Raw genomic sequence first — 13335 nt, forward strand, 5'->3', positions numbered from 1 at the left:
TTTTTTCCATGCTCATCCTCTTCATTGGTAAAGAACATTCAAAATTTATGGTGTATTTTTGGAGATCTTTGGTTAGGACTGTGTTAGCCAAATCTCATTGAATTTTCTCAAGCTCCCCGTGGGTGGAAAAAGACTGGTTGGCAAACCAAACACAATAACCGGGTGCAACAAACTTAGGAGTAGAGGGAAAAGAAAGCTTGGGAAAATAGGCATGATTTTCATTAATCTGTGAGATAGAGCCAATTTTGAAAGTAATGGTAGTGCTAGATAGACCAACAATATACAGACTCCAAGCTTGTAAAGTATGGCTACCAATAATGCAATCATATTGCTCAACATGGAATTGTAACAAGGTGGCAGTATAAACTTGAGAGGAGAATAGAATATGAATATGAGCTTGAAAGAAAATAGGATTATTATTGTGAGATATAGAATGAATACTAGTGGAGGTTGGTAACCAACAATTTGATGGGAAACATTATGATTGAGCAAGGTTATATGTAGCACCAGAATCAACGAGAGCATAGAGTGTATAGGGTTTGGTATCTAGAAATTTAATAGTTAATTAAAAAGGCTAGGCATGGATTAGAAACTCCCTTGAAATAGGAAAAAGCTTGACTAGAGGGTGGAGTCTGATGCTGTGGTGAAACAGGGTGTTCAAACTTAGATATATCCTTATGGAGTTCTTGAGTTTGTTCCAGTTCAACAAGAAGTTTATCAAAAGCATTAAGAGAACTAGTACTAGCATTAAATTCTTACAATTCTTTTTGAATGTTGGCTATCTCTTTGAGGACATCATTCTTAACATTGTACAAAAATGCAAGGCGATTGGTTAACCATTATTTTCTTGATTTTTTTGTAAAAAAATTTCAGCAAGAGGATGAGAAATGTACCCATGTGATGCTTGACTAATTTATTATTGGTCTTCATCTTCTTCTTGAATGGTAGTAGTGGATTCGTAGAGCTCAGGATTTTCTTCCAAAATCTTCTGATGTTCCTCTTCAAGTTTTTCTAAGTCAGCAAGGACTAACTGTTGTTGGAATGAAGTAAGAAACTGAGTCTTTTAGGCCTTAAGTTGTGAAGCTTTAATTGCAAGTCATTGAAGTTGTTCTTCAGGAGTCAGAGTCAACCATTGAGGATTAATCTGAGTGAGTGACTGTCCATGTCCAACTTGATATGATTTTTGTCGAAACATAAAACACATAAATGAAATTTCAGAGTTAGATGATGATTCTTCTAGAGAAAAAAATTCTTTAGGATTTTTTTCCTGCACAACATGTCGAACCTGCATATCACCTTAATCATCTTCTTCACTAGAGCTTTCAATAAGACTAATATCTTTAGAATTTGAAGGTTCTTGAATTTCTATGAGGGGAAAAGAGTCCAAATTTGCTTCTATTAAGGTACAAACTCTTTTAGAATTTCTTTTATCCTTGTTAGGACATTTATTTTCATAGTGTGCTCCTTTACATATATAACATGTAGGAGTAAAATTCTTTTTTTGCACTTTATGCTAATTCCTAAGAAAGATTTTCCTATGCTTTGATTTCTTGAATGGCTTAGAGAAAAATTGCTTTCTATTAGAGTAGCTTTTGAATTTTCTAATGGTTTTATGCTTTCCTTTATGTTGGAAATAACCATAACTATTATGATTACAGTGACATAGACCTGTCTTCAGATAAGGAAGAACTTCTTTCTTCTTCTTCCTATTCTTCTTTTCACTGCACAAATCACTATTGATTTCTTTGATAAACTGAACCAACTGAGGAAATGTGACATCATTGATAGTCATGTCAAGGGTATTCAAAATACTATTCAAAAAAATTTCCCTATAGAAGGATTGGAGCTGAATAGGGAAACCTTCAAGGAATGCATTGTACATCCAGACATTATTATTTGTTTGCCCTAACTGATAGAATTTGGTGTATTGTTCACTACAATAAGCATCAAAATGCATCATATCACAGATACGATTCTCTTTGAATCACTTGTATGCATCTCTTTGCTCATTGTCATGTTGTCCAACAAGCATTCTATACAGAGCTTCATAGACAACATTTACACCACTAGTAATCAAATCTTCTTTATATTCTGGTGTGAGTGAATCCCATGCAGAGTGGGCTATCCCCGTGAGTGCATTCAAAGCTTTACAAATGGCCTAGTCTTGTGAAATATTTGCAACATAGACAACATTGTCTATCCAAGTTCTAAAAGCATCTATAATAGCTTTATTTTTCATGGGATTGTATTCATCAAAATTTACCAATGGTGGAACATTTTTAGTAAAAATGTGTGGCTGATCATATGGTCCTCCAGGTTCTTGTTTGACCATATTTACATTCTTCCAATGGCCTATTTTAGGATCAAATTCTTGCGACTTAGGTTTAGGTACATCAAGCATAAGAGCTTTTCCTTTAAATTGACTTTGCAACCTAGCAACATCCTGAGAAGAATCAGGAAAGGCACATTTGGGAACTTGTAGCATTTGCAAATTAGTTGCAATGGCTTGTTCAACTTTGGTAGTAACTATGGTTAATTATTGAGATAGACCTTGACTATCAACGAGTTGTTGTGACTGGATTTGGGTTGTAGTTTGATCAATTCTGGTAGTGGCTTGGGCAATTGTTTGCAATTGATGCATTTGGTGAGTGTTATTGGTCCACCACGCTTCAACAGAAGTGCAAAAAGCAACATAATTTTGGCAAAGAGAAACAATATTAGATTGCATAGTGGAATTCAAATGGGTAGTAAGGAGGGAATCAAGAGATTTCAAATGAGCAAGAATGTGATGAAAATTGGAATTCATGCTGGCTTCAGCTTTTTGACAGGCAAGTTCTACCTAAATTTTTTTTTGATGCATATCTTGCTTAACTAATAAGGCCTTACAAATATAGAGATTGGCATAATTGAGAATTTTAGTTTGAGTAGTGGCATCTAGCTGTCCAGAGGTAATAACATGATGTGGCCAGAAAGGAATGCTAAACTTATCATCAAAGGATTGTAATATAAAATCATGAAATGGTGGAACTTGAGGTTCAACAAAATGATCTTAAGAAAAAGAGGTTTGTTGACTAGATAAAATCATATGAACATGGAAAATAGGTTGTACATAAGTACAATGGTTACATTGTAGACTTCCATCATCAAGTTCTGTGAACTGGGGATGTTGACAACTAGGAATTTGTTGGGTCAAAGGATTTGACATCAATTTCTTTTCATTGAAAGATTGTTAACAAATAGTGCAGAACAAAGAGCCGGTAGGATTTGGAATTGCATCATTGTGGGAATAGGTTGGCATGGTTTTGCGGCTCAAGGTTGATTCTAAATGTGGTAACTTTGTTTCATGAAAAGACAACCGGGTGCTAGAAGAAGAGTAGCTTGAAGGTCGGCTTTCATCAAACAAAATGTGAGCTTCATTTTTAGTTTCATGGATACTAGCAATAATAGTCAAATTGCGAGGTGCATCCAGTTATTTCAAAGCTTAGACATCAATAATCCATTCTTTAGGTACCTTGATATTGGTGAGATTGATCAATCAATTGATCACCTTTGGATTCTATTTGCCAAAATAGAGAATATCAGGCCTTGGATTTGTCAGACCTTGGATCTTTTACTATTGGAACAATAGTGTTAAAAAAACAACCATATAAGGCAAAAAAAAATAGCATGAGTTTTAGATCTACGTTTCATATCTAAGTATTGGGTACCAAATCAGAACATCAAAAGATTTAATTAATAAGGCAATATCTTATTACTCTAACACCCCCTTAAGATAAACTTAGGGAGTAGCTAAAAACCTAAAAACTATTGTTGAAAGAAAATTTGGGTCCCAACAACAAGGCTTGACGAGGTACTCAAGCACAACCAAATCTCTAAAAAGAGGAGAAACAAAGAAAAACACATGAGAAAAACCCTACTCCAAAAAGAGATGGAAAGAATGTTCCAGAAGATAGGAACACAAGGATGATCATGAAGAACACCATTGAAGCATGAAGCTACAAACATTGCCAAAATATTGATATGAAGAACCTCACCTATATAGAACATGACTAAGTAGAGAAGACTAAGTTTGAAGAGTTGATCAATCAAAGATGGAAGGTATCTTCATGGCCTCCAAAAATAGGAATGAAAGAATGTCTATATGGTAAATGATCCATCTCACCAAAATGCATAGATATCTAGACACTACAATCACCTAGTACATAGGATCAAATACTGAATACATAGCTCACTCCATCAAACCAAAAAAGTAATTGAACCAACATAACCCCCCTATAATGCTAAGAGGTAAGACATGAACACTGAGACTGAATGCAATATCTCCTACAAAAAGAAGAACTAGGAACATTGAGAGTGCAAAAAAGTATAAACACCTATACTAGCACATGTCTATTGACATATCAATCAAGTTTTTTATTAGTGACAACACTTATTCAAATTTTGTATGGCTACTGAGTTCATTGAGGAATCTATAATGTTTGCCATGTAATTCAGTAGCCACCAAACTCTACAGTTGTTACCAACTTTTGGACTAATTCTAATGGCCACTGAGCATTCTAGTGGTTACCAAGGGAATTTAGTTAGTGTGAAGTGCAATAGTTTAAACCAAGTAGAATCAGGTAGTATGAAGTCTAGCAATGCAACTCGAGCACTCTAGTGGTTATCGAGCTTTGTAGTTTCTACCAAGCTAGCAGTTCATGGAATATGGAGCTAGTGTTAACTAAGTTGTATGATGATTAGTGTTTATCGAGTGATTCAATTTATGACAAGTGACATAGTATCTACCAAGTCACCATTGTAGACCAAGTTCAAGACTACTTTAAGGTGATTAGTATGGACCGAGCTTCTACTTCTACCAAATGCATGATGATGTCGAGTAATGAAAATGGATGTCGAGTATCAAAACTTCACCAAGTCAATCTTCAAAACTTGACTTTCTTCATATGGGCCAACTTTGTATTTATGTAAATTGGATTGGTATATATATGTAATATATTGTATCATATCCAAAAAGTGTGAGTGAGATAATGAACATATAAGAATGCGAATGTAATCAAGTAGTAGATAAAGTATATTTTGAAGGCTATATCAGAAAAGGAGCAACAGAGACACATCCATCACTAAAGGTGATCAGTACCTCAAAGAATCTCTATCAAAAAATTAATTGTAAGTCAGAGGTCAACTATTTCATTCTAACAGGTGAATCAGTCTAAATCCTTTCACAAGGTAGACTTAACAGTCTTTCTTAAATTTCTTAATAATGTGCATACTTTATTGTGTGTTTGTAAATCCTTCAACAAGGTGGACCTAGCAGTCCTAATTTCTCCTAATAGGGCAGATCATCATAAGTGATCAATGTAAGCCTTAACAGGCCAACTTTATGTTGTAGTATTGAAGTTTTGTGGGTATCATCCCCACCCTAGTTTTACTTTCTATTTGGAAGGTTTCTAGGTCACCAAATTATTATGTTCAAGTGTTATGAATGTTTTATGTTTTTAGTTTCTCATGCATGCAATTAAATCAATAAATGATCATTGGTATATTGCTATAATGTGCTGAAATTGTAAAGTTTTAGATGTTACTGATTCACCCCTCCCCTATCAGTAACCTAGCATAGTCTTGAATATTTCCAACAATTGGTATCAGAGCTTTGTGGTTCTCAGGAGAAAGTTTAACAACTTGAGCAAAGATCAAGAATATGGAGATATTCAAACTTGGTAAGGAAATTGACAATGAAAAGTTGGATTTGGAAATGGCCATTGCACAACTCAAGAAAGCTAAGGAGAAACTTTCCCAATCCATGAAAAGAATGAAGGAACTTGCAAATTAGATGAATGATCATCAATACATTGAAGAAAGAATTGAAGACTTTTTCCCTTCAAGTAGTTCAAATGAAACAAATGATGTAATCAAAGAAATCCTAGAGAAGAATGGTTCCCTACAAGAAGAAGTAAAAAAGCTAAGAAGAGAACAAGAAATTTAGTCATTAACGCTATGTGAAATCTTAGAACAAAGTAATAAAATGAAAGAAGAAATAGATGGAAGAAATAATGAAATCCAGAACCAATCCCTTTAGCATGTAGATCTTATGGATCAAATCTCCAATGCAAATGAGAAAATCATGAGCCAAAGACAAATCAATGAAAGATTAAGAAATGATCTAAATTTGGAAAGATAAATCAATGAAAGAATAAGAAATGAGCTAAGATCTGAAAAGAAAATCAGTGAAAGATTGAAAAATGACCTAAACACTAAAAAACAAATCAATGAAAGAATGATGATATCCCAAGTAGACATGAATCAATTAAACCAACTAAATGAGCATAATCTCTATAGGCAAAAAGGTAAAGAATGAATTGGATACAAAGAAGAAGGTGAATCTTCTGAACAAGGTGCTCAAACGAATCAAAGACCTACTTGAAATCACTGTGGTAAAATAGGTCATACATCAAAAAAATGTTGGAGAAATGGTAAAGAAAAATTTAATGGAAAATACTACAATTGTAGTCAGCATGGTCACAAGGCTAATGAATGCAAAGATAAACCAAAATTTAAGGGAAAGTATCACAAGTGCAAGAAACGAGGTCATAAGGCATCAAATTGCATAACTAAGTCATTCAATCTAGCAAAGAAATTTGTGAAAGCAATTTTCGATTGGGACTACAACACTTGGTGTAGATGTCATTACTGTGGAGAATATGGACACATTGGCATGAATTGTATTAAACGTCACACAAGGAAAAGAGATACCACCATAAGATGTTTCACTTGTACCAAACTTGGTCATCTAGCCAAAAATTTCATGAATATAGGTAGAGTTGAAGATGAAAAGAAAGCAAAAGTAGATAACATTTGAAAGTAGATGAGACAACAATGGATTTATAAATCTAACAAGAAAGCTATTTCAAGTAATGATGGTCATGTCACTCAAGAATTAGGCAACTCCACCATTTTCAATTAGGTTTCCAAAGGAAGATTGGAACTGCGCTATCATGATCTTATTCAAACAGTTCCAAATTGAAAGGTGACAAAGATCCAAATTAGTATTCGAGATACAAAAGGATCATTGAGGAAGATCAGTATTAGTTATCAACAAGTTACCTTCTCTATCGAGTAAGGTCGGGTCATAGACTCTACTAAGCAAGGTCAGAAGTAACAACTCACACATGATTACCGAGTCACTAAACCTTCACCAAGTAATCAATTGAATAGTGGATGACAGGCTATTACACATAATGTCAAGCATGATGTCAACCCAACTACCTCTATACCAAGCATTAATGGTGAATTTTTAACAAAAATCAAGAAATTGAATTCATTTTTTACCATGAAATCTAAGTGTTATTGCGAAGAAGTGAATTCCAGTGCGATCAAGTGACTTCAACCGAATTTGGCAACAAGGTTTTCAAGGTTTTGATAATCTACTGAGTATCATGGCATCCAACAACAACAGCAATAAAGTGAATAAAGGGTCTGAGATGTTGCTCTAAGGAGTCTAGTGGAAAGTGCTAGACTTCAAACTCATGCCCACAATCACAGAAACACTTGACTCAATCGGAGCTCAATCGCAAATCCCACCTAAGGTACTCCTTATTAAAAATATTCAAACTCATTTCAAGTGTTCTATTAAGGAAATTAGAACCCTAGAAATGGATGATGCCCTAGGTGAACTATGTGTTAATGGTGTTCTCAAACCTGAGCATAAACACTTGGAAGACAAAGGTTTGACCCACATTTCTCACATGCCCCAAGGTTTTCAAATCAAATGGACTAGATACATTCTAAGTTGGGTGAATAATGGTCAGCTATGTCTAGAGCAACCAGTTGTAATCACAAAGAAAATGATTCATTGCATTATCGGCCTTTCCATGCTCACTAAAGCCAAAACCACCAAAACCCTAGGTCAGGCTAAGCTAGAAAAGAAAACCCTAGCTAAGTGGGATGATAGAGGCACGAAAATTAGTTGTCTAACTGATGTAGAACTAAAATTCAAGATACATGTGATAGCTCACAAGATATATAGTTCGAGCCACCTCAATAGTGTATCATGTGAAGCTGTGGATTTAGCTTACAAAGTTGTGAAGAACAATTTTTCTTATGATTTGGAAGATCTATTGTTGAAATAACTCAACAAGAACATGGAAAGCATTTAGACTTCCAAGAAAAACCACTACAAATTTGGCTCTCTGTTAACTTGTTTGTTCTTCTATATTCAAAATTTTTTCCCTTCCAAAGGAATGGTAATATGGAGAAAAGATGTGCCTATATTTTATTAGATTAATGAATACATTGCAAAAATAGGAGAGAATTTTGTTAGCACTATGGACAACTACTTTGAAGTTTTGAAGGAGAAAATAAATAATAGATTTAGAATACCCAAGAAGCTCATAGAAAATTACAAAGAGGATATATGCTTCATGGTAGACTATGATAGAGTCTACATTTAGGTAGTAAAACCCATAATTGTATGGATAAAACCTCTTCCCTATGAGGTAAACATTAATGAAATAAAGGACATTATTGAAGCTTTGATTAATGAACCTATTGATCCAAAGGCATCACACTTTGGAACATATGATGAAGCAAAGGCAAGGATAGAGCTAGAGATAAAGCTCCCACAAGCAGTTAACAAAGGTAAGAGGAGGATAGAAAAATTAAAATTAAGCACACCTCTAATGTTAACCGAGGGAAAAGGAGAAGATATAGATGAAGAGGCAAAGGATGAGTTTGAAAAGGAAGAAGAACCCTTGAAGAAGAAAGGCAAGGTGATCATCACTAAGCCACCTAAGCCATCCACTGTAGTTTTTACAAGGAGGTCCAGGAAGAAAGGAAAAGAAATTATCTTTAGCAAACCTCCTCCCACCTTCCAAGAAAAATTGAAACAATTGGAAGAAGGTACAAGTATAACCAACTTCAAATCCTTGAAGTATGAAACAAGATTATAGGTAGAAAAGAAATAGGTTGAAGAACTGGTGCTAACCAAAATTGGAAAATGGAAGTATTCGCTACATTAGATAGCCTCTCAAAACTCTAATGAATTATTAGAGAAAATAAAGCCAAGATGGAACTTTTCTATGCAAACAACAAAAAACATTTATGCACAAACCTTGAGGCAGTTGCTACCTAGCATGACAAATGCTGAGGTAAAAGTGTCCTTAAAGAAAAATGAAGATAAGATGACTCTTATTAAGAATTCCACAAGCATGTGGAAGAATTTTTATCATTTGCATAAACAAAGTGACTCCCCAATAGAAGTTAAGGATGATGATAGTGATGATGAGGAAGAGGAAGCTTACACTAATCCTACACATTTTGATAATGAGGAAGTTGAAGAAGATAAAGAGGAAGAAGCTACCAAGGAAGACAAAGAAGATGATGAGGATATTGACCCTATGAAGATAGCAACCACAATCATTGCCTCACTTCCTCAGTCTCCAAGAAAACTAGCAGCTAGATCAAGCTCGAAGATAGCTTCAACAAGTTTGATTGTGACAACTATAGGTACTTCAAACATCCAATCACTCTTCACCCCCATAGATCTCAGCACATTATTGATAGAAGTGTCTACCACTTCATCTATCGAGCTGCAACCTCCCTCTTCTTTAGCTTTCAAGTTGCAATCATCAGGCATGAGTACAGTGGCTTCTACAATTTTGAGCTCTTCAGTAGTAAGTACTTCAATTTTGAATACTACAGTTTTGTCTACTTCAATTTTGGATTCATTAAGCATTCCTATTAGTATTCCATCAGTTGGTACTATATCAATTTTCACAACAAGTCCTAGTAAATCTACAATTGTTTCCATTATGGATACAAAGGCATTAAGTACAAGGATAGTTGAACCCAAGGTTCAACCGAGTACAAGATTTTTGAGTAGAGGAAAGGAGATAGAAGAGGATATAGACCTAGATGAGAAAATAGAAATTCCCAAATGGGACTTTGATAATCTCACTGTGGATCAAATGCATATAGCTAGTCAACTCCTCTAAAAGAAGGAAAAGTAAAAGAAATTGAGAGAGGAGAGAGATAGAGAATATAAAATTATTGATGATGCTAAGAATATTTTTTCTGAGGCTATAGGTATTGAGATAGATTCTTCTCATCCTATTTTATTGCAATTAGAAGAGGCAATCCAAAATTTTAATGAAGACTCTAGTGGTCAAGATAAGTTAATTGAGAAAGATAAAAAGAGATTTGATAATAAAGTGGTTGAGCACATTGCTCAACAAATTTCCATTTAGCAAGTTGAGCTTTTCTCAATTTTGACCAATCTTAAATCATCTTGCACTAATGTGACATCACTTTTTGTGAAGTTATGTGCTATTATTGAGTTCACAAAGGAGATAAAGAGAAAACTGACAAAGATTGATGAGGATCTAAAATCCAGTGCATAGCAATTGCAACTTGACCCTAGTTTCTGCACATCATATGAAGATCAGATTTTTGTCAGACATGCAAGCAAAGTTGTTGAGAGAAGAAGCAAGGATCTGGTGTACATTGATAGATATTTAGAATATGATCATTCCTATCATGGATACGATACATAAACATATTGTTTATTCAAAAACCTTGATCCATGATAACAACTTATCTATTGCAGATCACATGATAGAACTCTCTACAGAAGTGCAAATTTCTCTCCATACATGCAAGATTTTGCAAGAGAATTGGGATAAAACTCTAACATTTATTCTTAAGGTGCATTTTGAGTTTCTATCTCATTTTGGTGTCTCTATGTAAATAAAATTTTGTATAAATATTTGGCATTATTGTCAAAAAGGGGGAGAGACTATGTATAGTGAGACATTATGTATATTGTATGGGGGAGAGTCATGCAAAGGAAGAAAATGTATATAGTAGAGGAGAATTTTCCAAATATGTTGTATAGTATACTGGATATACTTACAAAGATAAATTTTGAAAAATCTCAAAATAGTATACCCTACCAAGCTAGTATCACATGGTGATGTATATAAGTTTTGGCTAATTAGTGTTTTTGTCACTAATGCCAAAGGGGGAGATTGTTAACATACCAGTCAAGTTTGTTATTAGTGACAACACTTATTCAAATTTTGTATGGCTACCAAGCTCATTGAAAAATCTACAATGTTTTTCGTGTAATTCAGTAGCCACCGAACTCTACAATTGTTAACGAATCTTCTGGACTACTTCTAGTGGCCATCAAGCATTCCAGTGGTTACCAAGGGAATTTAGTTAGCAATGCAACTCGAGCACTCTAGTGGTTACCGAGCTATGTAGTTTCCCCTGAGCTAGTAGTTCATGGAATACAAAGCTAGTGTTAACCAACTTGTATGATGATTAGTGTTTATCGAGTGATTTAGTTTATGACAAGTGACAGTATCTCCCGAGTCACCAGTGTAGACCGAGTTTGAGACTACTTTGAGGTGATTAGTATGGACCAAGCTTCTACTTCTACTAAATGCATGATAATGCAAAGTAACGATAGTAGATGCCAAGTATCAGAACTTCACTAAGTCGGTCTTTAGAATCGGAGTGTCTTCATATGGGCTGACTTTGTAATATTGGTGTTAACTTGTATATTAGCTGACTTTGTAATTATGTAAATTAGATTGGTCTATATATGTAATGTATTGTGTCATATCCAATAAGTGTGAGTGAGATAATGGACATGTAAGAATGTGAATGTAATCAAGTAGTAGATAAAGTATATATTGAAGGCCATATTAGAAAAGGAGCAGCAGAGACATATCCGTCATAAAAGGTGATCAATACTTCAAAGAATCTCTATCAAAAAATTAGTTATAAGTCAAAGATCAACAGTTTCATTCTAATAGGTGAATCAGTCTAAATCCTTTCACAAGGTAGACTTAACAGTCTTTCTTAAATCTATTAATAGAGTGCATACTTTATTGTGTGTTTGTAAATCCTTCAACAGGGTGGACCTAGTAGTCCTAATTGCTCCTAATAGGGTAGGTCATTAGAAATGATCAATGTAAGCCTTAACAGGCCAACTTTATGTTGCAATATTGAAGTTTTTTGGGTATCATCCCCACCCCAGTTTTACTTTCTATTTGGAAGGTTTCTGGTCACCAAACTATTATGTTCAAGTGTTATGAATGTTTTACATTTTTAGTTTCTCATGCATGCAATTAAATCAATAAATGATAATTGGTATATTGTTATGAAGTGCTAAAATTGATAAAGTTTTAGAGGTTATTGATTCACCCCTCCCCTCTCAGTAACCTAGCATAGTCTTGAATATTTATAACAATGTCATTTACACATCATGAGGCTAATGTCATGGAAGGAACACTCACTTGACAAAGGAAGATGGAGAATATGACCAACATAAACCCCCCCAAGGCACTTTATAATGTGGTATGAGTACAAAAAAACAAAAAGATGTGTAAGATCTCAAAATATAATGGAGTGGAACTTTATCTCAGTACATTTGCCAAAATACTACAAAAGGATGTCAACAAAGATCAAAAGAGACATAAGACTGGTAAAATAGATAGTATAATCTATGAAAAATTATCTAAAACAAAAAAATTGATCTCTAGACCTAAAATAACCAGAATATCCATCAAAATTAAAAAAAAAAAAAAAACTAAATGGGATGTGCCTGGAGCAGAATCTGGAAAATAGAATATCCTAAAAAAATGTCTTCTAGAGTACAAAATATAAATCTTGAATTTGACAGCCAAAAAGCTATCAAAAGTGCACCAAAACTGAAAATAAACTACACCACTAGAACAAGCTTTGAACCAGCTTCTTGGTGATATCTCGTTTATGAAAAATGGAGTCTAGATGAGCAAGTTATGGCCAAAAAGCTGCATGTAGGTCGAAAAAGTGTCGGAAGGGGAAAATGAAAATAAAAATACCACCTCGAGATCTATGCCAAATTCATCAGAAAGCATGCCCAACAATACTAAGAATTACCTTAGGAAGTGTGCACTATTTTTACCAAAATGGTCTCAATTTACTTGCCCAAAAATCTCAATTTGCATGCCAAAAAATCCCAATTTGCATGACCAAAAATCTCAATTATTGTACCAAAATTTAGAAAATCACTACATCGGAAAACATGCCAAAAATATTAATTTACACACCAAAATTTAGAAAATCACCACCTCGAGAAATGTGCTAAAATATATTAGAAAATTATTGCCTTGGGAAATGTTCCCAATTTGGGAGCAAAATTGTTTAGCCTCAATTTCCAATTGTGCCCAAATTGGACAATTTTTATATGGAAATAGGGAATTTTGGGTGCTTTGAGCTCAACGGTAATGTCCGTTTGGACTCATAATGACTTGAAAATCAGTAACCCCATAGATTCAATAGAAAATAACT

Source organism: Cupressus sempervirens, chromosome 9 (genome assembly GCF_028749045.1).
Source record: "Cupressus sempervirens isolate cs-2001-9-10 chromosome 9, ASM2874904v1, whole genome shotgun sequence".
In the NCBI taxonomy this organism is placed as follows: Eukaryota; Viridiplantae; Streptophyta; class Pinopsida; order Cupressales; family Cupressaceae; genus Cupressus; species Cupressus sempervirens.